We start from the raw sequence: 15,839 nt of genomic DNA on the forward strand, positions 1-15,839 counted from the left end.
GTCGGGCCTGGTGGCTGTGGAGGGCCCGGTTGGTCAGCGCTGGAAGTTGGGCTCAGTCAGAGGCCGGGCTCAACTTCTTTGCCCGGCTGTCAATCCTCTCATTTCTGTGTGTGATCCAGGGGGAGCATGGGAGAGAAATGGAGATATAAAGAAACACAATATAAGTGCAGACAGTTTGATACTGGGTGAATTAAAATGCTCTTTTATCCTGGCTCATGAGTGTTGCCTACTCACAAGGTTCAAATAGGACACAGGAAATTTTGACACAATGGTCTCAGTGGACTGGATCTGTAGATTCTAGATGGGATGCGGACTTCACTCTCAGCAGAACAGCATATGTGTAAAAGGATAAAAAATGTACATAGTGCAGACCAGTATTGTAAAGGAATATGACTTTATGAAACTTTAAAAATGAACACTTACAATAAAACAATTAAGTTCAGGCATGTATCACAATAATTGTGAATGGAAGGAGGTGGACTGTAGATCTTAGGGCTCACCCGCCACCTTGGATGCGCATGTGATGCGGTGGAAACTGCTCCGCTGGAGGATCTCTCTCCGGTCCTTCCCGGGTCCCCTGGTATTGGAGGCTCCAATCTCCCCGCTGTGTCCCGGCTGCAGTGTCTCCCTGCAGAGGCACACCGTCTAATCGTGCTCGAGTGACTCCGATACGTCACATCCGGTGCAGTTCCGATGCGTCCCTTCCGGCGGTGGGCTCCCGATCTCTGTCCCAACTCCTCTCTCTCTGAAGGCGGATACCACTCTACGCGTTTCGCCAAAGAGTGCGTGGCTTCGTCAGGAATGCATGTATGTTCACGCACAACTGCTTTGTCTTGCCACCGGGCTGCGGGCTTCCCTCACTGTCCCACGCAGGGCTTCTCTCTGACTTCGGCATGTGCACCAGCATGAGAGAGAGGTCTGGCACGTGACAGTGAGGGGGAGAGGCTCGGCACGGGACAGTGAAAGAGGCCCGACATGGGACAGTTTGGCAGGGAGGCAGATCTGCACACCGTAGGAAAGGGGGAAGCCCAACAGGAGGCTCACAGCAGTGTGTTTTGTATGTATTTGCGGGGATTGTATGTATTTGGGAGTTGGAGGTTTTTTTTGTATGTATTTGGGGGGGTGGAGGATTTTTTTGTATTTTTTTTGGGGGGGGTGGTAATTATTGTGAGGGTATTGTGTGTGGCTGGGGGTGAGGGGAAGAAGGGAATGAGTGTGAAGAGGTGGTTTTGAGGGAGCGGGATTGAGTGAGAGGAGGGTAATTAATGGGGGGGGGGGAGTGTAAGGAGTGAGGAAGTGAGAGGGAGAGAGAGAGTGAGTGAGGAAGAGAGAGGGTAAGAGTGTGATTGAGGGAGAGAAATACATTGGAAGAGGGGGGATATAGAGGAGGTGGGTTGTGAAGTGTGAAAGGGGATGTCACTGGAGACCAGACGTTTACACCTTTATACCGGATCATATCACTGAGCAAAACCAAGACGTAATACAAATTGTCATTTATTCCATTTAAACAGACGTACACACAGTGAATTACAATAAACAAGAGGAAACACACTTACTGGGGGGCGGGGCTACAAAACTAACCTTTCCTACTTGAAATAGCACAGGAAACAAAGTCTTTACAAGTCCTTTAGATGACCGGACAAAGCCCGAAAAGTCCTGGAACCCATAATCAGCATGCAGTTTCTGACGCCACCGCTGCTGATTCCCCTCTGGAGGTGCTGAAATCCCTTGACCGGGAGCGAGTACCAAACATCCTGGTACTCTTTTCGGCCTGCAGTTCTAGCCGCGACCGCTACGAAGTATTCTGAAAACTTGGCCCCAGAAAGTGGGACTTAGAAAATTCTTGCCTTGAAATTTCCGAAGCCGGCTCACTGACATCTCTCACAGAGCATCTTTGAATTTACCGCTGCTGTTTTGGTGCTTAGAATTGGCGGTCTGGATTGGCTGCTGGGTTTCTTATAGTATTTCAGATTAATTCCTGAAATACTACAACCAATCCGAGCCTGGGAACTTTACAACCAGCCAATCTTCCAAAGCCGGGCAAGCGGTTCTTCAGAATGCTGCGAGCGCACGCACGAATTTGTCACCTAGCCACTTGTTATTCAGAAGCCACCCGCTGGGTTAGGTGCCTCCAAGTCTGGGAAGGCAAATGCTGGCCGCGATGGCTTGCATTGTTTCCCGGACGTGGGTACTCCACCTAACCATCCTGCTCAAATGGCTTTAACACCTCTGGCAGCATCTGTGACTTTGAAGTACAGACCTAGGGCTGACTTAGTGGCACCACAAGTTGTTAGCCCACTAGCCCCCCTCAGGGAACCGTCGTTTAAAGTCCCAGCTTAAAAGTATAATGCATTGAGGCGCATGCGCGAAGGATCGGGGTATGGAAGCTTGAGTGAAAAGCTCCGTCCCGCGCTCAAAGCATATTAAGAAAAAAGACCCCAAATAATAAAAATTCGAGTTCAACCTTGAACCCACAGCAGAATAAACACCCAAGGATGGCCCCAAAGAAGCCGGTAGGGCAGAAAAAGCAAAAACTGGCAGACGTCCGGGCTTACTTTGGCGGCGCGGCCACAAGCGATCAAGCAGGAGAAATGACACCGACACAGAGCTAGAAGGAGACAACGAAGGTCTCAATAGTCAATCCCAGCATCCAGTTCGGCGCTGCGACTTTGCAAGGCTCTACAACGACTTAAAAATGCTCCTGCAAGCGGACATTAAAGAAGTCAAAAGGGAGGTCGCAAAGCTGGGGACCCGAACGGATGACTTAGAGACCAAAGTGGATCTTACCATCAGGGCAGGGAAAAAGACTGAGAAAAAGACCGCTGACCTACAGAGACAAATTGATGAACTAAAAGAGCGGCAGGAGGATGCGGAGAACCGCGACAGGTGGAATAATATTAGAATCCGGGGGGTCCCTGAAGAGGTGGGAGATTGCGAGGCATACACCGCATGCTGGCTGGAATCCCTGCTGCCGGACAGCAATAAGGAGGCCCTGGATATGGACCGTTGCCACAGGGCCCTGCGCTCCCGGCCAGTCCAAAATGAACAGCCGCGGGATATTATCCTTCGGTTACACTATTATACTACAAGGGAGGCGGTGTTACGCCACACGAGGGTCCTGCCGTTTGTTGAATTTGAGTCCAACAAAATGCTTATTTTCCAGGACTTATCCCCAACCACCCTTATGAGACGCCGCGCACTGCTACCAATAACTAAAGTACTGCGCGAGAACAACGTGAGGTACCGCTGGACATTCCCGTTTGGGCTGCAGGTGGCGCGGAACGGGAGATTCCTCACCCTGAAAGACCTGGTGGAAGGGCCGGACTTCCTGGCTAAACTGGGCCTGGGGGCGCCCCAGCAGAAGCGGCGGACAGGGAAGCCTCCCTGGAACCAGAATGGAGCGGAGGAGCGGGCACGCCAAAGCCCAAGGGGAATAAGCGGTAATGGCAATAAAAGGCACTTAAGTGACTCAAGCAAGGTTCAGCGTTGACAGTTAACGGTTGCCTAGTTAAAGGCCCAAGTTGTGGGATGAGCATAGCCACTTGACAAGACTTTTCCGTCATCAAATCCCAGTGTACGGGCATCTAAGAGTCCCTTGTCGGTGCCCAGGGACCCCCCCCAATCACCTGGCAAAGTCTGCGGCAATCCCTGAAAAGAAAAGGAAGAAAAACAACCTTTTACGTCGGTCCACGAGGATGCAGGAAGATGGCGGGCGAAATGGCGCTCCTCGGGTTCCACCGTGAAGCACAGAACCAGGAAGCGGTGATCGAGAGGGAGGAGAGAGCACGCTCCGTCCTCCACGAGGCAGCAGCAGACCCAAAATGGTGGCCGCCGGAACCCGGAAGTCGTCATCAGGTGGCACCGGGGAAGTCGTCGCCATCTTGAGTGAGGCGGAAGTGACCGGAGACAAGTAGAGGCGCACCGGAGCGAGTCAGCGGAAGGGGGCGGCCCTCACATGGGACTATGAACTGTCGCCGGCCACGGCACAATACGCTGCATAGCAGTAGGAGGGGGACGGGCAGCCACGGAGGACAGGGGGGGAGAAAAGAAAAGATAAGCAGAGGACGGCTCGGTAGACAGGGGGCAATTAGCACTTTTATCCAGGCAAGCTTCAGAGGAGAGAGAGGGAGGAGTAGGAGGGACAAGAGGTGTTAGCATAAGAGAGCACAGGCAATGGGAGGAAGGTGGGAGGGAAAGGGGGGGGCAATGGGGAAGCGCCCAAGCAGTTAGGGAAGGGGTTAAAGAGGAGCCCTAGCAGAAGTACGCCGGGAAGCAAGTGTAGGGACATGGAAGCTCGGACTAGAGCCAAGGCAGCCCATCTTAGGCATCTACTGTTTTGTTATAATGGTTACACAGTTAAAGTTAAAGGGGGTGTATAAAGAGAGAGCGCGGGCACGGGGGATGGAGGGTGCTTCATATCCCGAGGTCGGCATGTGCTGCGGACGGGATCAGGAGGGGGGAGCCCCCCTGGATCCTGTCAAAGTCCTTTGGGGGGTGAAGGTGGGAAGTGGCCCAGAGGCCACGGGGCTCAACTCCCCAAGGGCGTTGGACTCCGCTACAGGACAAGGTGGTCCTGGAGCGGAGAACATGTTGTTGTTATTATACTTGTATTTACATGTTGTTTTTTCCTTTGTGTTCCCTTTTTGTCTTCCCTCTCGTGTCACATCCCGCCACCCCACACCCCCACACCTGCCCCAAAGGTAACCAGAACAGACGGAAGCATCATTGGAAGAGATAGAGCTAAGTACAGAGCATCGCAGAGGTGGCGCAGTTCAGCCAAGATGGACACGGAGAAAGAGCCATACCAAGACGATCACAATGAATAGAGAAATCAGGTGCATCTCTCATAACGTTAAGGGATTTAACAGCCCTGCAAAACGTAAGTTGGCCTTTAGAAATTATAAAAGACACAAAGCGGACATTCTCTTCCTCCAAGAGACCCACTTTTCCAAAGCTAGTTTCCCAAAGTACCTCGATAAAGATTTTAGTACGATACATTTAGCATCAGCGCAAGAAAAAAAGAGAGGGGTGGCCATTGTTATACACAAGAACTTACCGTTTGAACTAGATAAAAGGGTGGTAGACGTCGAAGGCAGATTCATCATCCTGGTGGGGTCCATACAGGGTCAAGCCCTCACACTGGTCTCAATATATGCCCCGTGCGAGCGGGCAACGGAATTCTTTGCCCTCTTCTTCCGGCGTTTGCAGCAGGAGGCGAAGGGACAGATAATTGTAGCGGGAGACTTGAATAGGACACTAAACCCTAAACTAGACCGATGTACAGCACCTAACCCCCCCCCTCAGACAGGACGTACTAACCATTATCCAGGGACTCCGAGACTGCCAGCTAGTGGATATCTCTGAGAGAGCAACACCCACAGACCAAGGACTATACATTTTACTCCCACAACCGTTATAGCCGGATTGATTACTTTCTGGTATCTAATAGACTGGTCCCAGTGGTCTCCCATTCGGGAATACACGATATTTCGCGGTCAGACCACGCACCTATAGAGCTGCGGTGCACGCTAAATTTGCTAGACAGACCTGGAGCGGGTTGGAGACTAAATGAGTTGCTGTTAAAAATCCCAAAACTAGAATCAGAGATCGTGGACAAGATCAGTGAGTATTTTACAGAGAACGAGGGGAGTGTGTCTTCACCTGCCACGTTGTGGGAGGCCCATAAGGCTACCCTCAGAGGATCTCTTATGTGGCTAGCCGCTAGACGCAAAAGAGAACAGGAGAGCCAGATCAAAGAACTGCAAGGGAAATTGGCATCCCTCACCGCAAAACACAAAAGCTCCAAAAACGAAGCAGTCCAGGAACAAATTCAAGATACTAAAAAGCAGTTAAATTTGCGACTGGCGTCTCAGGCTGAAAAGGAGATGAGCTGGACTAGGCGTCGATTCTTTGAGAAGGCGAACAAGCCGGACACCCTCCTGGCAAATAGACTCAGAAACAAAATACCAAACTACCACATTCAATCTATTCGCACGCAGGGGGGGGAACTTACCTCGAATCCTAAGCAGATCGTAGCGGAATTTAAAAGCTACTATGAATCGCTCTATGATGGGGGTAAGGTCATACATAATCAGAAAACGAGGGACAATCTCCGAGAATTTTTAAAAGAGGCGAACCTACCAACACTGAGCAGAGCGGAGAGAGAAGCGTTACAGAAAGACTTCTCTTTAGAAGAGTTAACGGAAGTTGTAAAGTCTCTCAAGCCAGCCAAGGCGCCCGGCCCAGATGGCTACTCAAACCTCTACTACAAAAAATATCTAAAACGTTTAGCCCCACATTTGTTGAAACTATTCAATTCGGTCTTACAAGGGGCCTCGTTCCCAGCACAGATGCTCCAGGCGTCGATCTCGCTGATCTATAAACCCGGAAAGGACCCGGCAGACTGTAAGAGCTACCGGCCCATCTCATTAATTAATACGGACATAAAAATTTATTCTAAACTAATAGCCAATAGAGTGGGGATCGTTCTTCCCGGGCTGATACATCCAGACCAAGTGGGTTTCATAAGTGGAAGGCAAGCGGCAGACAACACCAGACGAATAATTGACTTGATTGATCTGGCCCAAAAGCAAAACATCCCGTCAATGGAGTCTGGAAGAGGAAAAAGCCTTTGATAGGATCGACTGGCCCTACCTGAGAGAGACGCTTGGGGCATTTGGGTTTGAGGGATGCCTATTGGGAGCCATTATGGCACTGTACGGGGGGCCAGCGGCAAGGGTGCGACATCAGATTCGCAGTGGCACAAGACAGGGATGCCCGTTGTCCCCCTTGTTGTTCGCCCTCTGTATTGAACCCTTGGCGACACATCTGAGGAGTAACCCGGATATCTCAGGAATAGCATTAAAAGAGCAGTCACATAAAGTGGCCCTGTACGCGGATGATGTGATCCTGACATTATCCCAGCCTCTTACCTCTCTGCCCAATGTGTTCTCAATCCTGGGGAAATTCAACCAAATTTCGGGGTTCAAAATTAACCAGGCCAAGTCGGAAGCCCTCAACCTAAATTTACCTAAACCAATGGAAAAGCTAATTGGACTCAATTTTAACTTTAAATGTCAGCCCTCCACGATCAAATATCTAGGGGTAAATCTAACAAAAGACTATAAAGCCCTATACAAGGCAAATTATCCCAGGTTATTTAAGACTCTAAGGGAGGATCTAAGGAGATGGGCGGAGTATGGCATCTCCTGGATAGGCAGAATTCACAGCGTAAAAATGAATCTCCTTCCACGGGTGCTGTATCTTTTCCAGGCCCTCCCGATCCCCCTGCCAAAAGATGAGATCCTCTCGCTACAGTCCGCAATTACGAAGTTTATCTGGAATAAAAAAGGCCCCAGAATTAGAAAAGATACCTCGAGAGGAGGGCTGGGGGTGCCGTGCTTGCTCGCCTACTACGAAGCAGCTCAACTAACGCAGATCCTGCAGTGGCACACCAACCCGACCCTTCGGAGATGGGTGGCACTGGAGAGGGAATGTTGCGCTCCGGTAGATTTGAAGAACCTGATATGGCTGCCCAGGAACAGCCGTTCTAGGAGGCGAACACCGCTGCAGGCCATGATAAATTCCCTGAAAGTATGGGAGGCCACCAAATTTAGAAGTTCTCTTACAACACAAAACTCACTGATGACCCCCATATGGGGAAACCCGGACTTCACTCCAGGCCTGGATAGCGCTAATTTTTCAAATTGGATTCAAGCAGGGTATCTCCGACTAAATGATCTGTAAGGCAGTGAGGTAATCAAAACCTTTGCTCATATAAAAGAGGAAAAAAACTTTCCGAACGCTGAATTATTCAGATATCTACAGATCAGGGCTTTCTATAACAAGGCCCCTATTCGGCCACGGAGAACAAATTTCGAGCAGATGTGTTCCAGAGGAACGGACACGAGGGAACAAACCTCTAGAATGTACAGGGAAGTGATCTGCCCCGGGACAAAAGACGATCCCAGACTTAGCTATATGAGACAATGGGAAGCGGACTTAGGGGAGACTCTAGAGGACGATGACTGGGATAGGATCCTGCAGGCAGCGGCTAAAAGCTCTATCTGTACCACGTTAAAGGAGAACGCATATAAAGTCCTGATGCGTTGGTACTACACCCCAACTAAACTTTCTAAATTCATCAAAGGCTATTCTCCGCTTTGCCCCATGCAATGTGGAGAAAGAGCGGACCTGCACCACATGTTGTGGTCTTGCACGAAGGTAGCTCCAATTTGGGCGGAAGTTAAAGAGTGGCTGCAGCGGCTGATTGGGGTGGAGGTCCCCCTTGACCCATGGCTGTTCCTCCTGGGCAGACGGGTCCGAGGGTTCTCGAACGCAACGCACAAATTGATTGCACATTTTGCCACGGCCACCAGGTGTGAGATAGCAGCACTGTGGAAGCAACCAGAGATTCCGATTATACCCAAAATTAGAAACAGAATTTGGTTTGTCTGCCGGATGGAACAGTTGACAAGTCTGGTCAACGACTCCGGCACAAATTTTCTAAAAGTCTGGTCACCATGGTTGGCACAGACGGACATCCCGGGGGTGGACGACGCCACTATACTGCAATAATAGTTACAAGATGCGTTCTCCGGTGATGAAACGGATCCTGGACGTTAGGGGACTCCTCAGACGAAAGGCAGGAGCGAATTCGTAAATAATGGGGTGCCGCCGAGGGTCGGAAGTTTAGGCCCGAGTCATTCCCACAGGAAGGAAACCCGTGCCTGATCTGGCGGAACAAGCGGAAAAGGAAGTTGCTCTCAGCAATAGAGTCGCCCTCCCCCCCTACACACACACCGCCCACCTCCCCTTCCTATCCCCACCCTGTCCCTGTCTCCTTGTTAGTCCCGTAAGTCATGTCGGTCAGTGTTGGTTTGTTGGAGGTCGAAGGTGGAATTAAGGTGATTCTCTGTAAGCCATTGGGCGGTGTTATCATATTTGTAATGTCTCACCCAATAAAGTAAAAGTTATAAAAAAAAAGTATAATGCATTATAAACATCTCAGTTTAATAAAAATATACTTTTACACTTTTTACTTTTTCTAAGTCTTTTTGGGCTATGAGAGGTAGAATGGGACAATATACTTTTACTCCCACTAGCTATATCCATCATACAGTGTAAACCTGAATTAGACTGTAAACCTTATAGCCACATTGGCTATTAAACATTTTATGAAACATAAAAAAAAATATTTCTCATTTTGCTTCTAAGTCCCAAAGTGAAATGAAAAGATGCTTAGCTGTAATCCCAGAGCTGTAGCACCTTCCCTTAAGGAACCTAATTTTCTTTAGAACCAAAAAACGCTTAGGCACATTCCCAGGGCTGTATCTCGTTTCTTTACTGAAACTAGGACTTAGGTTCCATAAAATATCTCGCAATTTAGTACACAGGTGGAGAAAACCCCAGTATCTCTATACTGATTCTGGGGTACCTGGGCATATACTGGGGAACCCTTACCAACCTAGGGACCCTTGACTGTACCCGGGATACACATCCATATGCCCCCTTTTACCTTTCTGGTCTGTGCTGAAGCAGGGGAACCTGGCATGAGTCGCGTAACTGTTTTCAAAGGAGGATTTTGACCAGAGTGATGTGTTGATATGTCCCATGGAATATGACCAGATTCCGGGATACATTTTTGGGGTAGCCAGCAACTCTGGACCCCTGCTACCTAGACACAATCTGACAACACTTTGACCGCAACCCCCCCCTTCCTTGAAACTCACAGCCTGAGAAATTCCACTGGTTAGCACTCCTGTAAAGGTAAAACACACATAGGGGCCTATGCAGTAAAGTCCGATAGAAATTATCGGCAGGGTTTTGAACTCGCCATGTTTTTGCCAAGTTGCTATCACGGTATGCAGAAAGACCCGAATATCAGTGAGAGACACAATTTTAAACTTAGCGAGTTTCCGGCGGCGAGATTCTCAGGCATCTGAAAATTGGAGTGGCGTGCTCATGTGATTGTTGAATTTGGCGAGAATCTCGCGAGACTCCAAAATTTCTCAAGCGGCCTATTTAAATCTATTTGTTGTAATCTTTGTCTGTGTTGTTGGGAGTGAGTGAGAGACAGACAGAGCTAGGCGTTTGGAGGTTTTGTGATTTATACGGTTGGTGTGTATTTTGAGAGATTTATTTTGTGTTGTTTCTTTATTTGTTATTTGTGAGTGGTTGAGGTATGGACAGGAGCCATGGGAGTGAGGGTACTGATGGTGGGGTGACTGGTGGTGTTACACCCAGCACATACCCAGAATGTAACTGGGCTAGTTTAAGGCAAGCTTTAGAATGGTTGTGGTCTCGTCTGTAGTAGCGTTATCCAATTTGTTTTGACAACAAATTGGAATCTAAGAGATTTACATAAACAACTTTATTTTGCTGTTTCTAAAGGCAGGGCCACTTCACATGTGAGAAAGGAGTTGTGGGAAAATATTATATTGTCTGTATCCACCTGTGGAAATCAGGCCAGAACGTATGATAACTGCAGGAAACGATTTGATGATATTAAAAGAAAATTAAAATCAAAGTTGCAAAGTGCACGTTTGCATGCCTCAGGCACTGGAGGAGGACCTCCCCTACCCAATCTAAGGCTGACTCCGTTGGAGGAGCAGCTAAAGGGGAAAATATTACCTATCATAGTTGAAGGGTTGCCTTGTGATAGGGATACCGGGGTGTACGATCACCTGTTTCCCCCAGGACGGCACTTTTACAGCCATAAATATTTTTGTATCTTAATTTTGTTTTAAAAACATTCAAAATATATCATTAGTGTTTTGAATTTTTGTGTGTGTCATAATAACATTATTTTATAGTGTATGTGAACAAAACAATAAATACTGTTTATGTATACTCCCAGAATAAACTGTTTAACATTGTATTTGAAATGATAATTTTAATTTAATGCTAACCGTTCTACTAATTAGCATATACAGCTGCTGCTGATCAGTTAAACTATCACATACAAAATTTAACAAACAAATTAGTGTTAATTTGACACTAATCATAATTTAATGTTAATATACTTTACAATATTAACACCTGTCGTATCTCCAATTTACATAGTGCAAACTGCATCTCCCGTAAGAGAGCAGCTGACAGCACCAGCTTCAGAAGTTGCAACACCAGTAATTGAAGGTGAGGTCCTAACATTTTAACTGTTATGCGTCAATGTAGATGCTACAACTACACTTTCATATGAGCATAGGACAGTAGCAAATGTGAGTTACATCTCCACAGTTAGATAATAAAAGTTAAGATATATCATGTTCCAGTCACATAAATGTAGTTATTTTGTTAGTTAATGTAAAGCATTTATAATGATAATTCAAAAATATTCCGTATTGTTAAGATTCACAATCAATAGTTATTGTTGACATTTTTTCAAATTATTGATGCACAATTTTATTAAAAAAATTACATTCATTATTCCTATGATGACACAATTGAATGTGTTACTGTCAATGAAATCAACATGCATTGGTTAAATAACAAATCTGCATAATATTTTATATGTGACAAGCTATTAATGCTCTACTCATTTTGTCAAAATAGATATTTCATCTCCTGGACATATCTCCGGACTTGAGGCTTCACCGTGTCTGTCTTTTGATACTGATGTTCCCAGTCCGGAATTACCCCCAAATCAACCTGCAGCCGCACCTCCTGATCATGGCAACAAAGAGAATTTGTCCGCAATCGAGCTAGCTGAATATCGGTTACTGCAAAACCAAATTACACGGCATCAAGAACTGATGGGGGTTCAGGAAAGGATGGTAGCTGAAATAAGCAGTATAAAACTAATATTATTGCAAAATACAGTTGAGTTTAAAATTCTGAACAGATCAATTCAATCAATAGCTGAAAGTATCATACATAATAATCAGTTTCGTGCCGCTGCAAGACCTTGTGAAGTATACATTCCTGCATCACCAGAAGTGGAAGCCTTTGATTGTCCTGTATTTTCCCCAGACATCTGTTGCACAATCTCCAAGAACACACACTGTAGCATCTCCACACCGGTTCAATTGTCATCTCCAAAGATCACTGCACCATTGTCTGCCATTATTGAAGGCTCGACATACTGTAAGTCATTGCAGACACACCTGCAAAAAGTACCACAAAGCAAAAATGACATCCAAAATGTGCGGTAACTACATCTAATCAAACTAAGTGTCACGGGAGACTCCTGTGGCGGATAGGATCTCGGTGGCCGGAACAGCACGAGTGTAGTAGGGGTCACAAGCAGGGGTCCGAGGCAGGCGGCAGGTAGCGAAGTCAGGTAACAAGCAGAGGTCCGAGGCAGGCGGCAGATAGCGAAGTCAGGTAACAAGCAGAGGTCAGCAACGAGGAGACTGGAACAGGACAGGGGAGCAAGGACAGGTCTGGGGGCAGGGACTGAGAACAGGAACAAACAGGGACAAGCCAGATTACTAGCAAGGGCTTTTACTGTGAACAGACTTCTATGGTACAGGAACAGAAAACAGATCAGGATATCAGAAGCATGTGCATCAGGAATCTGACTTCAAGCAAAGGCAAAAGCAACAGACAGGAAGCAAGCTATAAGGACAGAGACAGGAGCAACAAGAAGACAGACAGACAGAGGAACCCAGAGCCAACAGAAGGCAGCAGCACACCCAGTGGACAAGGAAGCTATGGCTAGGCAGGAGGTCTAGGCGACCCTGACACTAAGAAACCTTGTGGAACACAAAGTGATCAAGACACAGAACAGCAGCCACAGCCACAGCCACAAAATGTTGAAGCCTATCAACAGAAGCCACAGCCTCAAAATGTTAAGCCTATCAACAGCAGCCACAGCCACAAAATTTTAAGCCTATCAACAGCAGCCACAGCCACAAAATGTTGAAGCATCCCAGCAGCAGCCACAGCCACAAAATGTTCAACAAACACAGCAATCTCAAAGATTGTCACGGAGATCAGGGAGACATTTACGTGCCAGAGGAGCAGTTTCTCAAGAGACAACTACATCTAGGCCAGTAACCAGATCCCAAATTTAAAAAAAAAATTAAATAAAAAATGTTCTATTGAAACATGAAATTCTTTGTTGGTGTTGTTCTTTGTAACAATGATACACAAGGTTATATTTTGTATGTAATTTTTTTTACATTGAATGATACACTTTTAATTTTGATCAATTTAAAAAAAAATGTAATACATATATTAACAGGGATGTAATATCTATATATATATATAAAACTGAAAATCTTGGTTGTGAGTGTCTGTAGACTATTTGATTGGTCCGTCGGTCCGTCCGTCGGTCCGCCCGCCCGCCCTCCCACGGCTCTCATTGACCGGTGTGTCTCGCCCCTCGTGTGTCCCGCCCACCCCACGGCTCTCATTGGCCGATGCGCTCTAACCCAGGGCTCCCCCCCCAGCTCCATTTTTTCCCCCTCCCCAGCTCATTTTTGCCCCCCCCCAGCTCTGTTTTTGCCCTCCCCCAGCTCCATTTTTGCCCCCAGCTCCATTTTTGCCCCCACAACTCCGTTTTTGCCCCCCCCAACTCCGTTTTTGGCCCCCCAGCTCTGTTTTTGGCCCCTCCTAGCTCCGTTTTTGCCCCCCCAACACACACACAGTGATACCCCCCTTCCCCCCACCCCTGCCTTCCCTTCCCCTCATCCCTGCCTTCGCCTTCCCCTCCCCCCGCCCCCTGCCTTCTCCCCCTCCCCTGCCTTCTCCCCCACCCCCGCCCCTGCCCCCGCCTTCTCCCTCACCCATGCCTTCCCTTCCCCTCATCCCTGCCTTCGCCTTCCCCTCCCCCCGCCCCCTGCCTTCTCCCCCACCCCCGCCCCTGCCTTCTCCCCCACCCCCGCCCCTGCCTTCTCCCCCACCCCCGCCCCAGCTCATTTTTGCCCCCCCCACAGCTCCGTTTTTGCCCCCCCCAAGCTCCGTTTTTGCCCTCCCCAGCCCTGTTTTTGCCCCCAGCTCTATTTTTGCCCCCCCAGCTCCATTTTTGCCCCCCCAGCTCCTTTTTTCGCCCCCAGCTCCATTTTTGCCCCCCCCAACACAGTTTTTGCTCCCCCCAAGCTCCGTTTTTGCCCTCCCCCAGCCCCGTTTTTGCCCCCAGCTCCATTTTTGCCCCCCCCAACACCATTTTTGCCCCCCCAACTCCGTTTCCCCCCCAACTCCATTTTTGCCCCCCCCCAGCTCCGTTTTTGCCCCCCCGACACACACACAGTGACACACACACAGGGACACACACACAGTGACACCCCCCTTCCCCCCCACCCCTGCCTTTGCCTCCCCCCGCCCCTGCCTCGCCTTCCCTCTCCCCTCCCTTCCCCTCCTCCCTGCCTTCGCCTTCCCCTCCCCCGCCCCCTGCCTTCTCCCCCACCCCACCCCCGCCTTCTCCCCCACCCCCGCCTTCTCCCCCCACCCCCTGTGACGGTGACTTTGTGACAGGCTTTAATTTACACCAAATATATATATACTACTAGCTGAGAGACCTGGCTTTGCCCGGGAGTCATACTGTCCCCCCCCCCACACACACACTGTCCCCCCTCCCCCACACACTGTCCCCCCCTCACACACACTGTCCCCCCCCTCCCCCACACACACACTGTCCCCCCCTCCCCTACACACACACACTGTCCCCTCCTCCCCCACACACACACTGTCCCCCCCTCCCACACACACACTGTGTGCCCCCCCCCACACACACACTGTCCCCCCCTCCCCCACACACACACTCTCCCTGCCCCCCACACACACACACTGTCCCTCCCCCCCCCACACACACGGTGTCCCACACACACTGTCCCCCCCTCTCCCCCCCACATACTGTCTCCCCCCCCTACACACACACTGTCCCCCCTCCCCCACACACTGTCCCCCCTCCCCCACACACACACTGTCCCCCCCCTCCCCACACACACACTGTCCCCCCTTCCCCCACACACACACTGTCCCCCCTCCCCCCACACACATCCACACACACACTGTCCCTCCCCCCACACACACTGTTCCCCCCTCCCCCACACACACACTGTTCCCCCCTCCCCCATACACACACTGTCCCTCCACCCCACTCACACACGGTGTCCCACACACACTGTCCCCCCCTCTCCCCACGCACACACAAAGCCCCCTCACCTCTGCCAGGACTCACAGCACCGCTCCTCTCTCCCGCGCTCCTCCGATTGTCGCGAGCCTGGCCCTTCTCTGCTCTCCCTCCTCCCATCTGGGGAGCGCTGCCCACGCGCCCCCTCTCTGCAGAGCCGCCGGGAAATGCAGGGAAGGTGCAGGGCCTGTCCGTGTGACGGGAGTGACGGCCACCGGGAGGGGGGAAGGTGCAGAGCCTGTGAGCGCTGCGCACGCGCCCCCTCTCTGCAAAGCTGCCGGGCGCAGGGAAGGTGCAGGGCCTGTCCATGTGATGGGAGTGACGGCCACCGGGAGGGGGAAGGTGCGGGGCCTGTAGTGACGGCCACCGGGAGGGGGGAAGGTGAGCTGCGGTCCGGGTGACGGGGGAGAGTGACGGCCCCCGGGAGGGGGGGAAGGTGAACTTCAAGGGGGCCTGAAGCAGTGGTGTGAGTGTGAGGCCAATGAGAGGTGTGCGGGGGCAGGCCAAGGGGGCCTGAAGTAGTGGTGTGAGTGTGTGAGGCCAACGAGAGGTGTGCGGGGGCGGGCGGTGAGTGTGTGAGGCCAATGAGAGGTGTGCGGGGGCGGGTGGGCCAAGGGACCAATGAGATTGCCGCTAGGGACAGGGAACACAGTACAGACAGAGAAACATACAATGCTTTCAGAAATATATAGTAAAATACATAACTGGGTTGAACTGGGACGAGACTTAGATATGATAAAATATAATTTATTCCTTGATAAAG

General features: G+C 49.9%; 1 protein-coding gene and 1 long non-coding RNA gene across 2 annotated transcripts in view; both read right to left on the minus strand.

Annotated features, from left to right (window-relative positions):
* LRRFIP2 (LRR binding FLII interacting protein 2) overlaps positions 1-15,839 on the minus strand; it is a 501,877-nt gene that overhangs the window by 307,205 nt on the left and 178,833 nt on the right. The window lies entirely within an intron of this gene.
* The window catches only part of LOC142488683 (uncharacterized), a 5,691-nt gene continuing 1,126 nt past the window's right edge, over positions 11,275-15,839 (minus strand). Inside the window, exons 2-3 of the long non-coding RNA XR_012799579.1 lie at positions 11,875-12,104; positions 11,275-11,778 (exon numbers count right to left, since the gene is read on the minus strand). This is a non-coding gene — a long non-coding RNA (uncharacterized LOC142488683). The remainder of the gene's footprint in view (positions 11,779-11,874; positions 12,105-15,839) is intronic.

Source organism: Ascaphus truei, chromosome 2 (assembly GCF_040206685.1).
Source record: "Ascaphus truei isolate aAscTru1 chromosome 2, aAscTru1.hap1, whole genome shotgun sequence".
Taxonomy (NCBI): Eukaryota; Metazoa; Chordata; class Amphibia; order Anura; family Ascaphidae; genus Ascaphus; species Ascaphus truei.